This window comes from Pinus tabuliformis, chromosome 3_1, assembly GCF_031772625.1.
Source record: "Pinus tabuliformis cultivar Carrire ecotype Pingquan chromosome 3_1, CPIR1, whole genome shotgun sequence".
Lineage (NCBI taxonomy): Eukaryota > Viridiplantae > Streptophyta > Pinopsida > Pinales > Pinaceae > Pinus > Pinus tabuliformis.
The window spans coordinates 885,820,298-885,846,190 of record NC_142301.1 but is presented as its reverse complement, the minus strand read 5'-3'; the positions used below and the strand labels follow the sequence as shown (position 1 = coordinate 885,846,190).

At 35.5% G+C, this 25,893-nt stretch overlaps 1 pseudogene across 1 annotated transcript; it reads left to right on the top strand.

Annotated features, from left to right (window-relative positions):
* The first annotated feature begins 11,468 nt into the window (after positions 1-11,468).
* Positions 11,469-22,969, top strand: LOC149190446 (serine carboxypeptidase-like; annotated as a pseudogene). Its single transcript, XR_016255991.1, has 9 exons — positions 11,469-11,970; positions 12,091-12,262; positions 20,276-20,395; positions 20,601-20,744; positions 20,980-21,130; positions 21,729-21,817; positions 21,932-22,190; positions 22,324-22,457; positions 22,549-22,969. The product of XR_016255991.1 is annotated as a serine carboxypeptidase-like (transcript).
* Positions 22,970-25,893: the final 2,924 nt, after the last annotated feature.

Genomic DNA, 25,893 nt, shown 5'->3' with positions numbered 1-25,893 from the left:
ATAATCATAAAAACTGGCATAAATCTCTGATATTTGCACTATGGGCTGACAGAATAACACAAAAAGCGTCCATAGGCACTTCACCATTCAATCTAGTATATGGAAAGGAAGTTGTCCTACCAGCAAATTTAACACTTCCATCCTTAGCTTTAGTGCAGTTTATTGAAAAAAGTCCCTCATCTTTTATTCAACTAAGACATGATCAAATTTTGAAACTAGAAGAAGAAAGGGAAAAGGCTAGGATTATACATGCAAAACATCAGCAAATTATCAAGTCATCTTTTGATACAACTTCAACCAGTTCAAAACAGTTACAAGTTGGTGATCTAGTTTTGAAATGGGACAAAGCCCATGAAGATAAAGGAAAACACACTAAGTTCCAGAAAATGTGGCTTGGACCATTTCAAATCAATGAGAAGATAGGCCCTTCTACTTTCATATTGCAAGATCTATCAGGAAAGAGAGATTCTCTTCCTGTTAACGGCCTTATCTTGAAAAAATTCTTCAATTGAGGAGGTAACCCCTTCTCCCTTTGTAAATATTCAATTTTCAGCAAAATTTGTGTACATAGTTTATTTGTTAGAATTTTAGGAAAATAAAATTGTATGAAGCCTTCCATTGGTTTTTACTATATTGAAAAGTTACTCAAAAGAAATAGTTCTGATATTTACTTTTGAGAAATGGAAGCCTTAAACTAAAGGAAAATTTCTAGGAAATTAGGTATATTTAGATTCTGAAACCCCATTTTATTTTTGTGAAATCTTCTCAAGATTTAGAACTACTGTAAATCATTTTAATGTTTTTAAGCAGCCTGAAAATGGTTATCAATACAAAATAGAAACTGATTCAATCTTAGCATCTTCAACTCTTACCCTGTCATCCATCTTCTCTTAAGGAGAAAATTGTTCATCCCATTCATCAAAGTTTATAATTACTCAGAGTGTAATTCTAAAATATGTATGATATAAAAGATAAGAGGTCTTATTACAAGCCTGCTTACCATGATCATTAGGGGAATAATTCAACTGACATTACCAATACTGCATATCAAAACAGGGTAATGGCTTATAATTATAAGACAAGGGGTCTCATCATGAGCCAACTTGTTCAGTTAAATTACAACCAGTGAATGGCATTGTCAAACAGCTGGCCACCAAACCAGGACAATGGCTTTTTATCTTACAAAATAAGGAAAAAGGAAAAAGTAATACAAAATATGGAGACATATTTATGGATTCATTCTTTTTAATTATACTCTGAAATGGATGGGATAATGAATGATCAAACGGTTAAAAGGTATCCCTGTCGAGACTATAGATGTTTGCTGGCAGCAAAGGCTCTACCTATGACAAAGGAGTCATTATAAAGCTAAGTTGGAAAAGTTTTTGTTTTATCATTATCAACCAATTAAGGCTAATTTAAAACATAGAATGTATTTAATTTTAACACGAGAAGAAAATAGCAGAAATAGTTATCATTATATTCAGAATTTATGATTGCCTAGTTATATTAGAATTTTTCGCTAGTCAAGATTTCCAGATTCAGAAAGTTTAAGTATTTTAACATTTCTCAGAGATAACTGTTTCTCCCAGTGAATCGCCAATTGTTGTGCTGTACAACAACCCCCCATTTCATAAAATTTTTCTTTAAAAATCATAATATGAAATGGGTCCCTTTTAAACTTAGATGTGTGAATAAATTGGTATTAACTCATCATTATAAAAACCCTCATCAAAAGGTCCAATGGAAATGATATATTATAAACCTTTTGAATAATAATACAATAGGTCTTTTAAATAATTATAAAGCTCTTTATTATTACGATAAAGCGATCACAAGATCGCATATCGTAATAATAAGAAAAACATATATAAAAGACCCATTGACTCACTCCAATCCGAAAAAAGGAAATCGCTATCGGATATCGGGGAAAGGCAAAAACACATCATATAGAGAAAACGCCTCCCCCATTTCCCTGATGCGATAAAAGGTATCGCCATCGACAATCAGCCGTAACAACCCAATACATGACTTGTGACACTTTCAAATCCTCCGATGCGATGAGATGTATCGCCATCGGCGATCGGTGATTTTGCAATGACATAACTACCATGACCCAAACCCATCCCCGATTGCGATGCATTAAATCAAGGCGCGTGTTTCGAAACCTATTGGAAAGGCTTGCATGCATTGTATCACCTTTTGGTGATCGAAGGATATTTTGGACTATTATTAAAACCTTCCTGTTCACGTTACCAATCATCAATTGTGATTTAATTCTGATTATCTGCCAAAAATCTAAGCCACGCTTGAATGGATCATTCATCATATAAATGTTATGATGGGTATTTAAAAAACTACTTTACCTTGATTGACAGGTTAAACGGCCAATTAATGAAGCAGTTATGCCGAGATTTCCCTTAGATTGTATCTGCAGCAGTTTCACTACAAGACTTTATTATTCGCTAAATGATATAATTCTTTCATATTGGCTCATACTGCCTATTCTCTGTATCACATTGGTTTCATTCATTGTGTAGAATTCCGCCGAAATAACAAGTTTTAAACAAATGGGAAAGAAATCCAGGAAATCTGCGGCAGCAGCGGCCCCTACAGCAACAGTGCAGCCAACTAGTGATCCAAGACCAAGTAAAAAAGGCTTAATCTCAGACACTACATGTCTCGGCCTTGGAAATACAAGTTGGAAAAGTATCTATAATTTAATTGAAGCAGAGGATCCTGAGGAAGTATCGGAAGAAGCTACTGCAGTCTCAACTAATAAATCAGAAGCTTCCCTGAAAGACTTAGCCAACTCATATTTGCACAGGATAGCAGCATGGGAGAAAATTCTTCCATACACTGATGTAGTCAGGGGGGTGGTTGAAGAAATCCCAGTTTCAAATAGAACATTTTGCACAGCAGACGGAAGAATTTTTGGTTCATTTTAGAGAATAGAGGTTGCAAACTCTGCCTCTGGACTTATTAGCTACTACCCCAACAACTCAGTCAAGCGAGCCTGAACAACGAATTATTGAGAAACCTCCCGCTACAGAGAAAATTCCCAAAAAGGGAAAAAGGCCAGAACAGGAGACAGAGCAGGAGAAAGAAAAGAAACAGGACAGTGAATATATTGATCTAGATACTCATATTGATCCCAAACTCCTCAAAGAGTGGCAACAATTTGACTCTATTATAAGCAATCCCAAGACTTCATAAGGGTTCGGCACACCTCAAGTAGTAGTCAGTCAAGAAACAACAACAACTACAGTTCCAATTGAAGGGACCAACGGTCTATCCATCAGCGAAGATGCAGAAATAATTCCTAAAGATCCATCCGATCAAATTGTTTTGCAGATAGAAGACATACCACCATTAGATGTCTTTTACAGTCCCAAACACAGGGCTATGGTGAAAATACAGAGAAAAAGGAGGAGACTTGATCAATCTTCCCTTTTACCAAAACAAACAGAGATGGCTAATGTGGTGTGGAAGGAGGAATTTAACCCTTCCGATGACCTTACAAAACTTTCTCAGTATGCCGGAGTCTATTCGGAAGCCACCATGGATAAAGCCTCGGAAGTAAGCAATCTACTTAAAGAAAGAGATCAAACAATTGTTTCATTGCAGTTACAGGTGTCTGAAGCACAACGAAAAATAGAATAGTTAGAACAACAACTATCAACACAGCAACATATGAATAATCAATTAAATGAGCAATTACTCAAGGAGAAGCAGAGGATAGACTTAAGCACAGTACAGAAACAAAAGGAATTATTCGAAGCATTGGCTAGATTGAAAACAATGAACGAACAAATGAGTAAGACTAAAGATGAGCAAATCGCTCAACTGTCACACCAAGTAGAAAAGTTCAAAAGTCTTCCTCAACCAACAGAGTTCAGGACTGAAGCTCTCCAAATCAATAAAGCATTGATTACACAACTAAAACTACTATGTCATAACATTTCTCTGGTTGAGCCCCTTTGTGAGATTACTGCATTAATAGTTGACAAATCAATCGATGCCAGACAGGATTTAGAACAGGCCGATGAAACTTTAACCAACTTTCTTGCTTGGCAAGACCCCAGTGAAGGGCAAGCCGCAAATTTGCCTAAAATTCTAGAGTCACACAAAGAAATCCTGTTTCTAGAATGGCAGTCACAACTGATGAAAGCAGAGAGGGAAACCTCAAAGTGTAGATTATCAACCAGTAATTTAATTGAGTTAATCAATGACACTCTTTATCTGTCTAACATGATTTCACAGTGCTCTCCAGGTAAATTGATGTCAGCCAAAGCATTGGAACAAACATGCAATCAAGAATTGGAGAAGAATGGAAGATTAATCGCCGACATCCAAAGTTTAACTTGGGATACCTTTTGGTTTTTCTTAATTAAACCATACAGTCAGAGGGCCGCACTCAAATGTTTAACCGACGCCATCGGTTGCATGATTCCTGAAATCCATGATGCCACATACTCAGCCCAACTACATTCTCGTCTGAGTTGCCCTCCAGAATTGTAACCGATGCTTGCTATTTGCCAGCTCAAGCCAAAGGGAGATCATCCGAAACAATGAATCATGTTGCTGACTGCAAACAAGCTGATTTTTAGGAGATACTCATAACTTAGTTGTACCAATTAATAGTATTTTTATTTGTAATTAGTTAGCCTAATTAGTACTTATAGTCCCTTTCATGCATTTAGAAAGGGTCCTCAGTTTTTGTATGAACTCAAATCAGTAAGTCACACTATTGTGCTTCTGATATATTTTTATAAAGACTGGGCCAGTATTCTGAATTTTAACGAAGAAAGCTTTGATGAGATGTGCATTATTTCCTTATTGTGGAACTGTTTCTAAGTTAGAAGAAGGAATTTGAATGCGATTGATATCGGGAGTTATCCAAACAACATATGGTACTATTATCTATGCTCTTGCCTCATTCTTGCATGTGAATCAACATTTATTTAATCTTGCTATCATTGGATATATGTATGTGTTTTAACAGCAATCCTTATACTTATCACTATTGAATGTCTAAGGAGTGTTATTCTTTCAATCATATTTATGTCTATGATATATATGAAGAATAGTGTAATAATGTTTTCTTGATTACTTTGTTCAACTACTTGAACAAAGTAATTATCATATGAATAAATGTCTTTGTTTACCAATAGAGTCATCTATATGCCTGTTTGTGTATAAAGATCATCAAAAGTTACACTAAAGCAGAAATTTCCTGAGATAGGATAGTTGTTCATAATTTTACTTTTAGATTAAATCATTCATCCGTTATCATTAGATATTAGAGAATCAACCACTTATCCATCCTATTTACCAATCATTGGGAAACTGGTCCCATTATTTCCAGTCGGAGCCACCACACCAAACAGAAAAGGAGCTGCCTTTAAGGTCCGGACCAGGTGGTTTTCCTCGATGTTGTTGCAGTGATTTTCGAGGCATCAACACTACCCTAACAACTAACTAACTATAAATCTACCCTTATGACAGAGCCTTTCCTATTGTTTCTTTTCAGTTCCTGCATCATCAGAATCTTGTGAAAAAGAGCCAGAGAAGTTGCAACGTTTTGGATTCTCGATCAAAATTTGCCTAGGCTTGACATATTTTTAGCTTTTCCATAGTGTTTCCATACATTTCCCGCGGGCTGGCCGTTATCGCATGCTTTTTTTTACCTCTTTTTTTTGGTGGATTTTTTTGCCTTTTAAATATTTCAGAGCGATGCAGCAAGTCCATGGTAGCACCATCGACTAATCTCCAGCAGGAGAAACATCATGATTTTATACCCACAACATGTGAGCTCAGACGACGAGATTAAGACCCTCTGGATTGGAGGTTTGTAGAGATGGATTGGGATGGCAGGGAGGCATTGAAGGAGGTTGAGGGTTTGATTTTGGGCAGTTGCCATGTCTGCAGCAGTATGCAGGAAGCGTTTGCCACCTTTCGAGGACATCCATGGATATCCTCCCATTGTTGCGAAAAGACTATGTTACACCTCCTTTTCTCCTTCAAACAATATCTCCAAGCTCGTACCCCTATTTCTGGCCATGGATCCCTAGGTCAGTATTCTTTTCATCAATTTTTCATTATTTTGTTATAATAAATTTACAATTGTTGTAAATTAAACCCTCCTTCCCGCTCCATAAAGTTTCTTTTGTTGGGATTACTCCCTCAGGTATTTGAGGGAGCATTAGGAGGGTTTGTTGTAATGATCTTGATTCATTCATTGGAAAAATGTATTACTCATTTATTGTGGCTGCTAATGCACTACTGGTTGTTTTATTTGGATATGTCTTTTGTGGACTTGAGAGTCTAGCTACTTTCATTCTAAATTTTGGAAAACATGTCAAATTGAGGAGAATACTTGTGTTTTGTTCTGTGTAGTTGGTCACAACTTCAGTATTCAGGCATGTTTGGCATCTATGTTTTGATGGTATAGGAATTGAAGCACGTTGGCATCTTTTCTGTGATTGTCCAGGTCTTCTGAGAATTGAAGCACGTTGGGAATATTTTTAGCAAATATTTATGACCATGAACAATTGCAATTTATTTTTTTGATAGGGTATTGACCCATGGTTGTTCAGATTTGCAAACAGACTCTTATATTTATCATGGCTTTCATTCAAAAATTGATATAGTAGCACATTGTTTAGGTTTTGACAATTCTATTATTATAACATACTGGTGATCATCAATGGGCATGCGGTATATAACGAACTAGTTGACAACTCACCTGTGAGTCCCATCTTTCATGCCATCCAAATTATTTGGGCCTGTCAAAGGTCATTAATTTCTCTATGGGTCTGTCGATAATGGTGTGATAAAAATAAACCTGATCTAACCTAATTTACAGATAGAGTAGATATAATTAGGGATAATAATAACAATAGGGTAGACAAATCCAATTTTGGTCTTCTACAATTGTCTGAAGTTGCAGATAGCATGAGCTTTCCAACGTCTTCTTCAAAGTTTTTATTCTGCAACACCTGCGAAACATCTATGGAGACCATAGATTTCACCACAATTGATGATTATGAAGTTTGTGAACTTGATTTCATCAACCCAATGACCAACTGGCAAAGCAGAGTCGTTTGAATCTGTTGCTGCTGATTATTCCTGATGTTGTTTTCCTTCTCAGTCATGTAATGATTTATCTTCCTCGGATCTCCTTATACATGACCAAATGGCCTTTGATAATTGTCAGCCCTCAGTGCAATGGGAGGATTCCATTATTACAGTTTCCACTGAAGGGACCAACCCTAATTGGCAGGGTTTACCATTTAATCAAAAAAGAAACAACACCTTTGTGGTGTGGAAGGAAAGAAACCCTAATCTATCACGTTCCTTCCATCCCATAAAATATCCATCCTTGCAGAAACGTTGGATTTGTTTTCTGCATGACATCAACAACCATAAAATTGGACCATTGTTGATGATCGTTCACAATATTTACGACAATCTTGCAATCCACCATGTTGTATCTGAAGAGAACAGACAAGGACAAGTGAGTGATATATTCTCTTCTCTACGGGAAATAGTGTCAGTGAAACCCAATGTTTTTTCCCTCCTTCAGATCGTGGCGCTAGAACTGGTTAGATCTTGGCGTTGTGACTGGTTACAAGTGGTTCTAATTTTTCATTAATTGTTCACTGTTGTGTGATATAGAAGGCAAAAAGATCTGCAATGCTCTTACAACGCAATATTATGCAATTAAGTTAAACAACCATATACAACAACTGGAAGAAAGAAATCGAGAGTTAGAAGAGTTATTATTAGAGATATCATCACTCACATAGATTTATGTGAGTTCACTGCATTAGAAAATTGCCTGTTACTCATAACATCCACTTATGATGTTTAACTTGTTTCACGAAATACAATGTCATATTCTGGCCGCTCAACATATTATATTTCTTCTACTTTTGTCTTCTATTTCGGTTTCCCAAAAAAAAATGCCTTTATGTATTTACGTCTATTTGATAAGTATTCTATATGGTTAAATGCTTTTAAGATGGATCATAAGTTTAGATTTATCAAAAATAATAACATTAAATCAAATTTCTTGAAGTATGTTTGTTTTTGTTTTGTTTGTTATTTTTTTTTTAATTAGTTAAGATAAATTTTCTTGAAGTATGTTTGTTTTTGTTTCGTTTGTTATTTTTTTAAATTAGTTAAGATAACTTTTCTTGAAGTCTGTCTGTTTTTGTTTTGTTTGTTATTTTTTTTAATTAGTTAAGATAACTTTGGTTTAGATTTGTGTTTATTATTATGTTAATTTTAGATAAATGATGTGATTCATATAAGTGAAGTTAATATTTTTAAAATTATGATTAACTGTAAAATTTTAAGAATGTAAGAGATTAAAGTGCTAAGAGAAGAGTTCTATGATTATAATATTTTAGGTCATTTAAAAAGTCAAGAAAGTTTGTCAATAGAATATCCTACAATAATAGAAGTCCAAGAGACAACATCTCATTTAGAAATTTTACTGAACATTTTATGTGCATCAACATCTGCAGAAGGAGTTCCATAGCCTTATCAAGATACCCCTTACACTCATATCCAACAAGTATTGCAGTACATGAAACCATGTCCCATTCAAGAATTTGAAGAAAAAGTTTCATGGCCTCATCTACGTTCCCATCCTCCACATACCTTGATATCATAACTTTCCAAGATACTACATTTCATTCAGGCATTCTGTCAAACACTTGCTATGCAGTCTCTATGCAACCACATTTAGCATACATATTTACAATAGAACTACCCACAATGGCATTACACTATAGTCCACTGGAAATTATGTCATGGTGAACTCCTTTGCCATGTTCCAGATCTACCAAATTAGTACATGTCGAGAGAACACTGGTGAAGGTGAAATTGTTAGGTTGGGTACCTGTTTTTTTGATATCACAATAAAAAGCCAGTGCCTCCTCATAAAATCCTTACCTCGCATAATCGTCCACCATTTAGTTTAGACATTTACTTAGGTAGGTAGAGTTCCCCTATCTCCCATCTCTTTCATCACATCTTCTTTCTTCTATGATACTACTTCCTTTCCTACCTCACATAATTGTCCACTATTTGGTTTAGACATTTACTTAGGTAGGTAGGGTCCCCTATCTCCCATTTCCCTATAGAGTACTTTGGTCACATCTTCTTTCTTCTATGATACTACTTCCTATTCCATTGCCTTACGACGTTTCCTTTGCAACATCTGGTGCAATTGCTAGTTTAGTTAATTTTATGATTTGTTTAATTTTAACAACTTGAGACATATCATGAATTAAGTGTTTTGATTTTTTTTATGGATTGATGCCAATTGATGTTTACAAACCATTTTATTTATATGACATCTCTAATTGTAGTGAGAGGTGCTCTCCATCCTAGTATGGTAGAGATGTTGTAGCATAATGTCTTGTTTAACATTTTGACTGAGTCAAATTACATAAAAAAAGAAAGAAAAAAAGATTAATGCAATGTAAATATTTTAAGGTTAAAATAAAATTAAAAATAATTGATCCATCTTAACTAGGGATCTACTTCCAAGCGCTAAGAGGGATCAAATCTCTTTTCACAAAGGTTTGCATCTCAAGAGATTTGTTCCCTCTCTATGCTTGGTAGATCTAGAGTTATTGTCAACTCAACCACAAAGCCTAACCCCAAGAGTATTTAGAGAATTGAACTTGTGACTTCTCAATAGAAAAGATACTTTAACAAGGGGATCCATCTTAACTAGGGATCTACCTCTAAGTGCAAAGAGGGATCAACTCTCCTTTCACAGAGGTTTGCATGTCAAGAGATCTGTTCACCTCCAAGCGCAAAGAGGGATCAAATCTCTTTTCACAGAGGTTTGCATGTCAAGAGATTTGTTCCCTCTCTATGCTTAGTAGATCAAATCTCTTTTCATAGAGGTTTGCATGTCAAGAGATTTGTTCCCTCTCTATGCTTGGTAGATATAGAGTTATTGTCAACTCAACCACAAAGTCTAACTCCAAGAGTATCTAGAGAATTGAACCTGTGACCTCTCAATAGCAAAGATACTTTAACAAAAAGACTAGACCAATTAAACTAACCCTCAAAACTATATATAATTGTTGTAATTTAATTTTTACACTTTTATCTTTCTCTAAAAATATTTTTTTTTTAATTGTCATAGTTCAAGAATTTTACATTTTAATCATTTTATAGATTTTTTAATCAATTTTACATTAAAATTGAAATCATAAATTTAAAACCATAATATTATTAAAATTTATATTGCTAAAATCCAACCAAACAAGTACAATTACACTCCACCATTTTTGATTGATGTAATTTGAAAAATAATGAAAATATACCGTATTTTATTTTAAATCACTTTTAATATATTAATTATTTTTTGTAGGAAAAAATTCCGAGGAAAAAATCTATGGGCAAACCCATTTGCTTAGGGTAAATGTCTCTGTCATATCACATGCATATTTAACCTTTGGAGACCTAAAGGTATTTGAAGTGAGAGGCCAAATCACTAAAATTTTCTAAGTTTAAGTCGTTGAATCATGAGAGACAAATAAATAATATATTCTATTAAAACATTACTAAATCTATATAATATCATAAAACATTATATAATTGATCATAAAATTAGAATAAGTAAACTTAATGATATATTGATGTTATCTCTCATAAATATATATGGTTTAATCGATTTATACTCTACCAAGAAAGAACTAACTTACATATAATCACTTTATTCACAGCGCCATCCTTTGTAACTACGCTACCAACCCTCTATTTACAGGTTTCTGCAGCTTTAATGTCTGTTTTAATCATTTTAATTTTAATATTCAAAATTTTAGTGGTGGGCAAATCACTTTGGTCTTCATTAAATTATATTGGGGTTTCAATTCACATTTATTTATTTTTTAGTTGGTATTAATTAGTTTGGAAAAATTCTGCTGTGATTTTTGTTAAAATTTGGGAGAAATTTTGGGAAATTTAGATAGGGTTAGTAGTGCTACATAAATTTCTATCTTTAATAACGATTCAAGTAATTTTATTATCAAATTTTAAAAATCATCAAATTCTAAAAAAAATAACTTTCCAAAGGAATTTCTAACATTAGCAAACAATGCCTTTCCCTCCCCACTGGTATTTAGTGAGATTTTTTGGAAGCTTTCCGGGTGGGTTTTTTCAGTTTGATTTCTCTAAAATCTGGCCAGAATTTATTGAAATCACACGCTGGTAACCCCACACAATCAAAGTGCCCTGAGGTTTTTCAGATGCTGAATCCATTTATACAATCAAAAACGCAGTTTAAATAACACAAATCAAAATTTCACCACAAATATTTCTGCAATATTCCAATACCAAAAAAATCTAAAAAAACAATTCCTTTTCTTCCACAATGGTTTGACTTCTAATAACACAAATCAAAATTTCACCACAAATATTTCTGCAATATTCCAATACCGAAAAAATTTAAAAAAACAATTCCTTTTCTTCCAGGATGGTTTGACTTCTAAAACTGCTCCCACTAAACTCCGACTCCGTGATCACGTCTGACGCCGTCAGCTCCTAGGCATTTGAAGGGCAGTTTGCCTGTCAAATTCTATCCCGGGCAGAGAGTCGAACGCCGATCTATGTAAAGCCCTAGTTTCGGCCGATCTTGTTGCAGAGAACAAAGTTGCAAAAGGAAATGAAGATGAAAGCCTTTGTTCTGTTGGTGTTGCTGTGCTTCTGCATATCTCCGTCATTTTCTCATTTATGGCTCCCGACGACCGAACGGGTGATTAAAGAGCTGAATTTGATTCCGGGAATCGCAGAACCAGAAGAGGAAAACGACGTCGGCCGTCGTTTGGTCGAAAGGAGTATCAATTTGGATAGTAATGGGGACTCAGAAAAGAACGCCAGCCTCGAAGAACTGGGTCATCATGCCGGGTATTTTCGCCTCAAAGACACGCACGCTGCGAGGTAAGTGTTCCGGAGATTTTTGAGAGAATTTATGGAGGCATTTATTTAGATTGGGGTCTGTCAGGAAAGGTATTAGTATTGTGACAAATGGTTACACTGACACTTAATTGTCATGCCTAGGATCTTCTACTTCTTTTTTGAGTCACGGGGAAGCAAAGCGGATGACCCTGTTGTTCTTTGGATGACTGGAGGTCCTGGTTGTGGCAGTGAGCTTGCTGTCTTCTATGAAAATGGGCCTTTCAAGATTACAGACAATTTAACTCTGGTCTGGAATGAGTATGGATGGGACCAGGTATTCTCTCTTTTGTCTTTTGCGTTAGTTTCAAGAGTTTTTTTTCATTCTTGAGATAGTTTTACAAGTTTTAAACGTTTCTGTGCACAAGATCGATTCTGTTTTCAACCCTTAGTGAGCTATTCCTGAATGTAAGATTGGATCCACTTGAGTATTTTATCTGCCAGTCACGATTTCTTACAAATTAATGAGTAGATATTATTTTAATGTATTTGAAATTAACTTTAAAATAATGTTTTGATGAGTGGTTAAAAAGAGTATGGAATTTCTGGTTCAAATCTAGAACAACATAATTGGTTGCAAATATAGATTATAGCAATAAAGGAAAAATTTAGAAATTTGTCATAAAATTAAAATTTGAATCTTAGCAGAGGAAACTACTCAATCTGTTGAGAATGCCTAGGGAAAGCATTCAAGAGATTATTTTAAATTTTATTTAAAATTTACAATATGTGGAATCTACGGTCAAAGAAATAATAATGTTGGGAAAAGAGAAAAATTGAAAAACACTTTTATCCAAATCACTGGTCTTTGCTACTATTGATGTCATGAATGTGAATGGATGCAAAGACTAGTTTGAGAGTGAAATCTCCATTCTAAACATGATAGAACTTATGGCAATACTTGCAATTTGCCTAAGCAGTTTTGTTAGATTTCCTTAAAACACGACAATTGATTTACAATTTTCTAAGTATAAAAACTAGAAATACAAACAATTGCTATAGTGGAATCTTAAATTGCAAATACATTGAGTTTTCTAACTTATCATGCACAATGAAAATAAATTAGAAGACAAACACATCAACCATAGAACACAAGATATACCTAGGAAACCCCATCTCTATGGAAAACTTGCAACGCTGCGTGTTTTATTTTTTCGATTTTATTCTTAAAATTACAACAAGGGAGAAACTTCCTTTTTATCTCAAGAAAACACTCAATCAATTTCAACTAAATCAATCTCCCTTCATGGGCACTAGATTTGCGAAACTCATGTGCATATTATCTACTTGGACAATATGTTCTAGCGCTCTTCTTCTCTCCTGCGTGCATGTGCGAATAGATTACTACGTTGGGCTATAAGAGAATGGCCCTCTCCCAATTTATTTTGCTTGGATGTTGAGTCATTCGATCTATTGAAACCTTCACTCTTCCTTAGCTAACCTCTCACATTTGCTTGTGCTCAAATAACTTGCCGCCAACTCACTCTATCTCTTATAATTTTGATCTCAACTTTAATCCCCTAGGCTCAATGATTGAGATTAAATCATGATCAATGGTCAAAGATTAAATCATAAGTTAACTTAGGTATTTTTAATTTTCCATAAATTTAATTTTTAGGAAATAGTTAAATTAAATTAATAAACCGCTTAAGTGGTTGTCTCATGGGTTCTTCTGCTAGCTTTAGTACCTAGGCAAGAAAAACCCTTCTTCTCTAATCCAATCAACAAGTTTCCATTGAGAAAATTAGTCATGGCTTTCAATCTCTTCATATGGTTTTTTTGATTCATCATGTTCTAGTTTTTGCATTCTTGAAAATGGAACCCTTCTTCTCTAATCCAATCAACAAGTTTCCATTGAGAAAATTAGTCATGGCTTTCAATCTCTTCATATGGATTTTGTGATTCATCATGTTCTAGTTTTTGCATTCTTGAAAATGGACTATTATGAGTACAATTCACTATTCTATTAAATGCAATATTCCTAATTAGCTATGGCTAATTGGAATATTTGATTTTGTTCGATTTTTGCTTTCTATAGTTATTTGTAAATAAAAAGTGAGGAAGGGGGAACATAACTCACTTTAGAATAAAAAGTCACTTCCTAGGTAGCACAATGTTGCGACTTAAAGGGGAACCAAGGGGGTCAAAAAGGGATGCAAAAATGGGGCCCATGCAGACACATGGAGGCACTGCGTAGGAGGGAAGGAACACATGGCAAGAAGGGGATCACGTAGAAGAAAGTGAGCTTAGGGATTGTGAGAGGCAGAGGCTATAAAATAGAGAGGAACCGCCTCATTTGGGATCATTCTGGTTATAAGCATTTGTGATAGTCATTTCGACTTAGAGCACGCTGGCTGTTTAGCTAGTCTGCAACATTGTTTAGTGCATTAAGTGTCTCCATTCAGAGATCTCACCCTTAGCACCAGGGGACTTCGAGTGCCTGCTCAGGCAAGGTATTTCCATTGGCATTCTAGCAGTAGATTCATCAGCATTTCAGCAGCAGTTTCATCAACAGTTTCATCAGCGTCTTTGTGGAACTGCGCATAACTCCAAGGGGGTGATTTTCGGGGGTAGGCCATTTCAGAAAAGCTTTCTGGGTTTTTTTGGGGTTTTTTAGTAGAGTCTGATTCCAGAGTTTTAGCCTTTTCTGAGGAGGGGAGCAGCGCCAAATTCTCATTCGATTTCTAGTAGCAGCAGTAGCACGACAGTTTCCCAGCAGCTGGGACGCAGATCAATGTGAGGCCATTTCAGGAAATCTTTCTAGGTTTTTCTGGGTTTCTTGAGTAGAGCCCGAATCCAGAGTTTCAGCTTTTTCCGAGGAGGGGAGCAACCCCAAATCATCATTTGTTTTCTAGCAGCAGTAGCAGCACAACAACAACATCCACGCAGAGAGGCCATTCTTGTCATTTTGAGAGTATTTCTTCACTTGCCTTGTGCAAGTTGAGGTGCCATCTGTCTAATCACCTCTTGTACTCATTTATTGCTTAGTATAATAAAATGGCTTAGCATTTCTCGCTGCATTTCTTGTGTATCTGCTTATATTTCTGGTTTACATTATTATATGTTGTTCCACTGTTATTTTATCACTTCTGGGTTATTATATCATTTGCACATATTTGGTTGGAGTTTTTGCTAGGGTTTGAGGAATATTCTGGGTTAGGGATATTACAATGGTATCAGAGCATAGATCTGGCTCAGCCTGTGGAGCTAGCAATCTATGACACCGGGGGAAAAACCCTATATCTGTTACAGAGGTCAGAGATACAAAGACACTGGGCGTAGGTTGGAGAATACCTACGGGGAGGGAGATTGTGTTCCTGTGGCAAACGCAAAACAAGAGGAACCTGTGGTAGACGCAGAACAGAGAGAGCCAGTAGTGGACACAGAGCAGATGGCAGATGGTACACCCAGAGATACAGTCTATCCCTGATCGGTATGCCATAGTGTTTGGGGAGATTCCACTAGGACAACAACTAGATTGGGGGTTTGAGCACACCATCGAGCTTGAACAGGGCATACAGGCCGTGATTACCACCCCCTATAGGCACCCCAAGGCCTATCGGGATGAGATTGAGCGGGCTATCCAGGAGTTGCTTGCATTGCCAGATTTCACGCAGCCATTTGTTTTGGAGTATGATGCATTGAGAGAGGGGATCGGCGCAGTATTGATGCAGAGAGGTCACCCTATAGCATTTGAGAGCTGGAAGCTCCTTCTGCACGAGACTTTGTATTCCATATACGACAAGGAGATGCTGGCCATCATGCATGTAATGGCTAAGTACCGACAGTATTTGGTAGGCAACAGGGTCAGGGTGAGGACTGATCACAACAGCCTCAAGTTCTTTTGGGAGTAGAAGTAACTACAAGAGAGGCAGCAGAAGTGGATCAGTAAGATCCAAGCATATGACTTTGACATTGAGTATGTCAAAGGTAAGAACAACGTGGTAGCAGATGCCCTTTCACGTAGAGCCACGTTGTCTCTTATGAGCTTGGATACAGATTGGAGGGCTTGACTCTTGGTAGAGTACTTCAAGGACAGATTTGCATGTGAGGTTCTGGATGGGCAGGTGGTAGACGACAGGTACAGAGTGGTCGATGAGATCATCTACTACAGGGACCAAATCTTCTTGACTGAGGGGTCTCAGATCAAGAAGAAGATACTCCAGGTATCACTTGATTCCCCATTGGCAGGACATGTTTTACCAAAACCTACAGGGCCATTAGGGAGAGGTTCTCATGGAAGGGCCTCAAGGAGGACGTACTCAAACACATCGGGGAGTGCGATGTTTGCTAGAGGAACAAGGGAGAGATGAGCCATCCCGCAGGATTATTGCAACCTTTTCCCATTCCATAGGGGAAATGGGAGAGTATTTCGATGGATTTCATCGCAGGGTTGCCCATGGTACAAGGCAAGGATTGTATCTTTGTTGTCGTTGATCGACTGACGAAGTATGCACATTTCTTTACCATATCCACACACTATACAGCAGCACAGGTGGTCGACCTGTTCTTCAGGGAGATCTTCAGGCTACATGGTTTCCTAAGACCATCGTTAGTGACAGGGTCAGCGGTTTCATGGGCGGGTTTTGGCAGGAGCTTTTCCGATTAGTGGGGACGAAGTTGACACCGAGACCAGCTATCACCCACAGATGGACGGACAGACGAAGATAGTTAACAAGTGGCTGGAGGGCTACTTGCGTAACTATGTCAGTGGGCAACAACGAGCATGGCTAAAGTGGCTACATCTGGGGAAGTACTGCTACAATACTTCGCATCACATGTCCATTGGTATGTCACCATTCTATGCCTTATATGGGTATCATCCTTTATCCTTTGTCGACGTGATGTTTAGTGATAGCAGGGCTCCTAGAGCCAAGATTTGGATCCAAGAGAGTCAGGATATCCTTTGAGCTCTCAAGGATAACATGGCTACAACACAGAACCAACAGAAGCTGTATGCCGACAGGGGTCGAGTGGAGAGGCAGTTCTAGGTAGGGGACATGGTCTACCTACGATTACAGCCATACCGACAGTCATCGCTAAAGTAGAAGTGGGCTAAGAAGCTCAAGCTTCGCTTTTATGGGCCATACAGGGTGATATGCAGGATTGGACAGGTTGCATATGAGTTGGAGTTGCCCCAAGGTAGTAAGATTCATAACATTTTTCATGTATCATGCTTGAAGAAGGCATTGGGGTAGCAGGTGACCGTGACGGATGAGCTACCACCCATGGATGATGAGGGGCATTTGGTATTGCAGCTGGAGGCTATCATTGACTCTAGGGAGAGACGGTTGCGGAGCAGGAAGGTCCGAGAATTATTGGTGAGGTGGAAGAATTTGCTGGATGAGGATGCCACTTGGGAGAGTGAGGAGATCTTACAGCATCCATCACTTTAGTTGCTTGAGGACAAGCAACATTTTTCCAGTGGAGACTGTAATATTCCTAATTAGCTATGGCTAATTGGAATATTCAATTTTGTTCGATTATTTCCTTCTATAGTTATTTGTAAATAAAAAGTGAGGAAGGGGGAACATAACTCACTTTAGAATAAAAAGTCACTTCCTAGGTAGCACAACGTTGTGACTTGAGGGGGAACCAAAGGGGCCAAAGGCGGACACAGAAATGGGGCCCACGCAGACACATGGAGGGACTGCGCAGGAGGGAAGGAACACATGGCAAGAAGGGGATCACGTAGGAGAAAGTGAGCCTAGGGATTATGAGAGGTAGAGGCTATAAAATAGAGAGGAACCCCCTCATTTGGGATCATTCTGGTTATGAGCATTTGTGATAGTCATTTCGACTTAGAGCACGCTGGCTGTTTAACTAGTCTGCAACACTGTTTAGTGCATTGAGTATCTCTGTTCGGAGATCTTACCCTTAGCCCCAGGGGACTTCGAGTGCCTGCTCAGGCAAGGTATTTCCATTGGCATTCCAACAGTAGATTCATTAGCATTTCAGCAGCAATTTCATCAGCGTCTTTGTGGAACTACGTAGAACCCCAAGGGGGTGATTTTCGGGGGTCGGCCATTTAAGAAAATCTTTCTGGGTTTTTTGAGTAGAGTCCGATTCCAAAGTTTCAGACTTTTCTGAGGAGGGGAGCAGCCCCAAATCCTCATTCGATTTTAAGTAGCAGCAGTAGCACGACAGTGTCCCAGCAGCTGGGACGTAGATCAATGTGAGGCCATTCTAGGAAAACTATCTGGGTTTTTCTGGGTTTCTTGAGTAGAGTCTGAATCCAGAGTTTCAACTTTTTCTGAGGAGGGGAGCAACCCCAAATCATCATTTGTTTTCTAGCAGCAGCAGTAGCACAACAACAACATCCACGCAGAGAGGCCATTCTTGTCATTTTGAGAGTATTTCTTCACTTGCCTTGTGCAAGTCGAGGTGCCATCTGTATAATCACCTCTTGTACTCATTTATTGCTCAGTATAATAAAATGGCTTAGCATTTCTCGCTGCATTTCTTGTGTATCTGCTTATATTTCCGATTTACATTATTATATGTTGTTCCACTGTTATTTTATCACTTCTGAGTTATTATATCATTTGCACATATTTGGTTGGAGTTTTTGCTGGGGTTTGAGGAATATTCTGGGTTAGGGATATTACATTAAATTTGAAAATTTGCACTTGAAAATGCAGTGTTTTACCTTTTAGAAGCAAGTCTAGACATATGTGCTTCAAGATATTATAATATTATGTTTGTAACTTTGTAGGATATATTCATATTTTATTCTGAAGGCTATCAAATGTTGTTGAATATTCTATATTGTGATTATGCATGGGAAATTATACTCCCTACCATCGCAGATTTTGTGCATAACAACTAGTTCCTAACGAATGGCCTTAACATTAGACGTTGGCAGAATGTGTCATGGTTTTAAGGAGAGACACTTTTGACTTGGTTATTAGGTCAACTCTCTTTATGCTTGCTATAATATTATGGCAATGCCTGTCATTGTGGTGAGTTTCAATGGAAAAACACAATTTATATATAAAGATGGATAGTAAAAAGTAATGGCACCTATGCTAAATTTATAATATGTACGTAGGGAAAAGTAAGGTAAAAAAATTACCTACTAAATTTGTTTAAAATTTTAAATGAAATTTTTTTGTAACTGAGTAATGTTGAAATTTTTAAAGAAAAAGTTTTGTAACTGAGTACTGTTGAAATTTTAAATGCAAAATTTTGTTGACTTTTTAATTATCTTGAAGGAGGGAAGAAGTCATGTTTCTCATACTTTAACAACCTTAATGCAGTGAGGTCAAGGTTGATGTGTTTGTTCATACAAAATGAGATTATGTTATGAGTGTCTCAAATGATACTGACTTGGGAATGATATATTGTACTTCATGCTTTTTAAAGATTTTTCTAAACTCTATTATAGAATTGTGTTTTCCTGAATTGTATAATATCTTGATCTCTGTCTTATTATCACTCATTGATGATGTATGTAGTGGCACATCTACTAGCCTAAATTGTCTTGTATTACCAACATATATCCATCTTAGCTCCAGATCTACCAAATGCTGAGAGGTATCAAATCTCTCAAGATGCAAACCCCTTTTTGAGTGCAAAACTTGAAGAAAGGATTGCACTTGGAAAGATTTTATTCCTCTCATATCTTTCTAAATTTGGGATTAAGATGGATCTATGTTGTTTTTTAGCTTAGATTGAAATATTTTATTTGTAACTCAATCTTAAACATTGAAGGAATTACAAATATTTCATACCTGGAATTAGAAAGAACCTATTAATGGAATAAGAACTCGCCCACACTTTCTCTCACTGCATTTGATGTTAAAATATTTTACTCAACATGCATACGGAAATATTTGATTTACTACCCACATTATTTTCTTTGGGTACTAATATTTTTGAGTATTATATATCAACTCCATATTAAGAATGTAATTATTTACACCTCCCTCACAATGAAAAGTGAAAATATAAGAAAAGTTTTAATTTCTCTTATTTAGCTCTTTATTTGTTGTTACTACTATTTTTTTATTTTGTTAATGTAAGTATTATTTTATAATTTTTAAATGTAAAGTTATGTGACAACATATACATCATACTGGGTTGTAGAGTGCCTAAGCAATCGTTGTATTTATGTGTTATTTTGTATAAATAATTTTCTAATAACTTTTCTTTTAATTTACACACATTTGCCTATAACAATTTGTTATAACGTTTTTTAATTTATGCACTCTTGCCTCTAACTTGAAAAGGATCATTTAGTGTTTTAAAGACTCAAGATGTTGAATATAATATGATAGTAACTTGGCAGGCATCAAATATCATTTTTGTGGATCAACCTACTGGAACTGGTTTTAGTTACAGCACTGACAGACGTGACCTTCGTCATGATGAGAAGGGTGTTAGTAATGATATGTATGACTTTATACAAGTATGTTTCATTTCTTCCACATGTGATGTATTTGATATCTACCTAATATAGAGATGGAAAATTGCTTTTTTTAATTAGCAGTTTAACCATTTGTGGGTGGCCCATGTACAAGTTCAACTTGTCAATTTGTAAGTAAAACAAACTTGTAGTTGCTTGTCAATGAATGCAGATTTAAACTCTAATAAGTTTCACCAATATCTGCTAGGAATTTTTTAAAGAACATCCAAAGTATGCAAAGAATGATCTCTTTATCACTGGAGAGTCATATGGTGGACACTATGTTCCAGCAGTTACAAGTAGGGTCCACCAAGGAAACAAAAACAATGAGGGTCTTCCAATAAATTTGAAGGTATAGTGTGTCACATTCTTTCGTTTTGTTGTTTTGTGTTATCTAGCTTATCACCTTTGTGCTTCTATATATGGAGTTTTAAGAGAAAACTATAATTGATGGGCATGTGCATCCCTTCTATTTTTATTATTTACCAGAATTTTCAATTATAGAAACTTTTATAAACAAGTCATATGCTATCAAGAAGCTTTTTAAAGCCCATTTTTCATCTATACGTATTTCAAACTTCCTGCAGGGATTTGCCATTGGTAATGGACTTACTGATCCAGCGATCCAGTATAAAGCATACACAGATTATGCATTCGAGATGGGTCTTATTAGGGAAGATGATTACAATCGAATCAACAAAATTTATCCATCATGTGAACGGTCCATAAAACTTTGTGGTGAGTTAAAACTTAACCATCTATTTCTCACCCTTAACGGAAAGCTATGTTTATCATGTAGTTTTTTTGGTAATACTCCGCAGTGGGTTTTTGCACGTTGTTTCCTTGATTGGGAGGATAGCCATAGTTGGACCAATACAACTTGTGAACTATCCATAAAACTTGTGTTGAGGGCTTTTAGCACTTATCCTCAGTGGAAGACTTGTGAAATATTCAATGCATTTTTTAAGATGAATGTCCAAGTGTTTTCCATAACAGTAGTAAAGGCTTATCTGTATCTCAAATTATTTGGCAAGGTGATGCTTTTTTCTTTTCTAATTAGTTGATTATTGTTTATTGTGTGTTTTTACAAACATTTAGCAGTATGGTAAACTTAATTTTTATCGTCTTTGATCATATATCTCATGTAATTGATAATATATCTCATGTAATTGACAATATATCTCCTTTGATAATATATCTCATGTAATTGATAATATATCGTCTTTGATAATATATCTCATGCATTTGATACTGGTTAAGGGTGATCTTATGCTAGATTCTTCATCGAGGGTTCCTAATGTGGGTTCTGATTATAGTTGGTGTGATATCTTGCTAGGTACCAAAGGGAATGACACTTGCATTGCATCATACTTTACTTGCAAATCAATTTTCAATTCCATTTTGGCATTAGCTGGGAATATCAATGTAAGACATTATCTCTTAACTTCTAAATACTAGATAGTCAGACATGATATTTATTTTACTAGCATTTTGCATATTAAAATGTGGTTTTCATCAATTTTGTTTTATATTTTGTAGTACTATGATATTCGGAAGGAGTGCAATGGTGACCTGTGCTATGGTTTCTTAAATATGAAGTATTACTTAAACCAATCTTCTGTTAAGGATGCCCTAGGGGTTGGTAGCCAACAATTTGTCCTCTGTAGCACCCTGGTTTTTGAATATATGCTTGCTGATTGGATGCGGAATATGGAAGTTGGCATTCCAACACTCTTGGAGGATGGTGTCAAGCTGCTAGTTTATGCAGGAGAATATGATCTTATTTGCAATTGGTTAGGTAATGATGTTGTATACATAAAAAATATTGATTTTCTTTTGGACAATGACTTTATTTGCAGTTGTGTTTTTCAGTGTTGTCAGCGAAAACTTCAAAATTGAAGAATTAATTGTTCAAATTATGTGTCTTTCAGGCAATTCAAGATGGGTGAATTCCATAGATTGGTCTGGAAATGATAATTTCAAGAAGGCACCTATAAAATCCTTCCTTGTAGATGATAAGGAAGCAGGTTTAATAACCAGTTATGGACCACTCAGTTTTCTCAAGGTAAAAGGCACTTGATGACCATCTTTGATTTCTTTATTGCAAGTACATGACTTCTTCCTTATGGATGGAATATTCTATTTTGTTGCACCAGGTTCATGATGCAGGTCATATGGTCCCAATGGATCAACCAAAAGCAGCCTTGGAGATGTTAAAACGCTGGACACAAGGAAATATTACTGACAACAACTTCAAATTCTAAAGACGATGACTGTAGAGATGCCAGAGAAGAATTTTGAAAGTTAGTTAATTATTTATTTGGTCAACTAGGTGAATTTCTCTCTTCACCTAGATTAATGTAAATATTTTTGGATTTGCAATAGTGTGCATCCCCAAAGTTGTGTATTTTCTAATTTGGAAAAATAATTATGCATTAGGACCATCAGTCTCATTAACTTGTTTCAAATATTTCTATGGCCTCTTTTTAACTGTACAAAAATATTGTTTCTTATTGTGATTACCAAACCTTTGGAATCATGATCAGACATTGTATTTAAGTCATATTAAATAACATCAATATTATGTATTGTGTTCTTATTCCAACATGTTCTGATGTCTGAATGGCTGAAAAGAAATGTAAATTAAACAAAAATATTTGGTTGAGTAAGGGATTTCAAAGCATGATGCTTTTAACCTACATTTGATGTTTTCATCAACAAGACATGAGGACATATTTTGTTTTTTTACAAATATACACTGCATGCGATTGTTGTCTACTTGTAGTTGAATTGGAGGCTCTATGGTTTGGTTGTGTTTTGCTTCTTATTCGGCCTATTATTTTATTATTTCGTTTTTGAGTATGTTTGTTTTCTCCCTTTGCCTCACCCCCTTATAAAGCCTTTGAGACATTAAGTGCTTGCCATAGTTAGATATATCCATAATCAGATGGACTATCTATTTTATAGTTTAGTTTGATAGTTGTAAATTGTTGTTCAAATCACCTTGGAGTTTGATCGACATGTACACACCATAGGGGATCTTACTCTCTGTAACATACTGGCAATATATATGTGAGGATTTCAAGGGGAATAGGTTATCTTGATGTACAATAAAGTTTGGAATATGTTCTAATTGTGTTTGGGTCTCACTTTTCCCCATCCATTGCATTTTTTTATAAGTTCATGCATTGGTTTATAGTGTTGCATCGAGTTAAGTGAGATACAATTTACAGTTTAGGTGATTGAGATGTGCAAGGTTTATTTGTGTGTATAATTCGTACAAATGAAAATAAAAGAAATTGAATCTTGTAAGGTGAAAAAGTTATATTTTCTCCCTATCATGAAAAAGGATATAATATATTAAAATATACAAGCATGGATACATCTTCATTTTGAATCTCTAAGTAGAGAAAAAAAGTGTTCCTTGTTGTTGTGTTAATCTTTTTATAATTAATTCAAATATATTTTAAATATGCCCTCGACTTGATTTGGATGAATGTATGCTAATTATTTTTGTAATGTATTAGAGTGCAACATGATCCTATGAAAATATTTTATTCTTATTTAGGAACCGAGTGAGTCATTTAGAATAAGTGAATCAAAGGAAATTTACTTTCATCCTTTCAAGGTAACCTCTTTAATTTTATTGTTTGTATAGTTGGTGGCAAAATATAAATCCTTTAATCACTTATTTTTGAACTTCAAAATTCTTCTCAGAAATTCAGAGGGATTTTCAAGACAAGACATTAGTTGAAGGTGTTTTGAATGTCAATTTTGCATTGTAAAGGTTTCAAATATTTTTATATAAATTTATTTATAATGTAGTATGTAGCTTCAATTCTTTTTAAACTCATTTAAATCATTGATGCATGTGATCTAATAAGTAACTAGGGTGCCTAATATGGAATCTTTTTAACAAACAATGTCCCCACTTTTATCTTGTTGTAACATGATTGGGAATTCTTCCTCCACTTGATAGAATCCAATCTTGGATCAGTTAATTGGTAAATTCAACATATCCCATTAAATGCACTTTTGTGTCATTTGAGTAGACCTTGCATTATCAATAAAATGCAATGAGAAAAAGGGTGATTTCCAATTTATATGAAATCTTATCAATTTGTTGTAGCTCAAGGAGCCTTTGTAATAATTTGGTTACCCATTCTGAAGCAGAGAGAGGTAACCGGTTATGAAGGGGAGAGAATCTTTCTAATAATAAGGGGTTGACTTTTATCCATTTTATATTGGGAGAGCCCTTCTAATAATAGGGGGGATCATTTCTAATAACAGTGGGATTAATTTTACTTGGTTATACATTATGAAGGGGAGGTTTATGCATTATGAATGGGAGAGAGCTTATTCATGCTTTCTTTTAAGTGGTCCACGAAGGGGAGAGAACCTTTCTAGGGAGATCACTTTTACCTGGTTATGCATTACGAAGGGGAGAGAGCCTTTGTAATAATAAGGGGTTGACTTTTACCCATTTTATATTTGGGAAGCCTTTTTAATAATAGGGGTTCACTACTACCTCACTTATATTGAGGTATCAGTTGGGAGAGGCTTCAAAGGTTGTGGGAAAAAAAATATTATATTGGGAGAGATTGTGGAAAAAGAATATTATTTAAAAAAATGAGAGAAAATAAGTTGTGGGAAAAAATGTTATTCAAAAAGTAAAAGGATAGAATTATGGAATGATATTTTTTCAGTTATATTAATTACAATTTTTAAAATGTGATATTGCTTAAAAATAAGATTAATCAAAGTGGAGGGTCTTATAGTTGAACATATTGGTGTAGTTTTTGATTTTATGCAATGAATTACACACAATATTTTAGCAACATGTTGAGTCGTTTACTAAATATATGGTACAAAGGAGGGAGATAATGGGAATCCTAAGGAAATTATAAAATAATAGTAGAAATAATAAAATAAGATTAGATTACATCATCATATTTTAGAGGGAAAAAAGAAAAAACTATTTTTTCAACTCTTACTTTCAAAAAGAAAAAACTATTTTTTCAACTCTTACTTTCAAAAAGAAAAAACTATTTTTTCAACTCTTACTTTCAACTTATCTCCCTATGGGTTTACTCAAATTTCGAATGCCAACACTCATTGGATGCAGAATTTGATTCCTCATCCAAATATTAGCCATGTTGCATACTTTCGATGAACTCGTCTACACGAAAAATGAGAAATACATGAAAAACATTATTGCAATCACGTTCTTTCATGTATTTCTCATTTTTCTCGTAGTAGGGTCCATCGAAAGTATGCAACATGGGTATTCATTAGATGGGGAATTAAATTTTGCATCTAGCAAGTACTCCTGCTCAAAATTGGAGTAAAACCTTAGGGAGATGTTGAAAATATGAGTTGAAAAAATAGTTTTATTATTATTGTTTTTATCTTTTTACTCCAAAAATGGTGATTCATCTCCCATGGTTGACATCATCATGTTGAATCCAATTGGTTCTTATAAAGTTTATTTTGGTTGTACA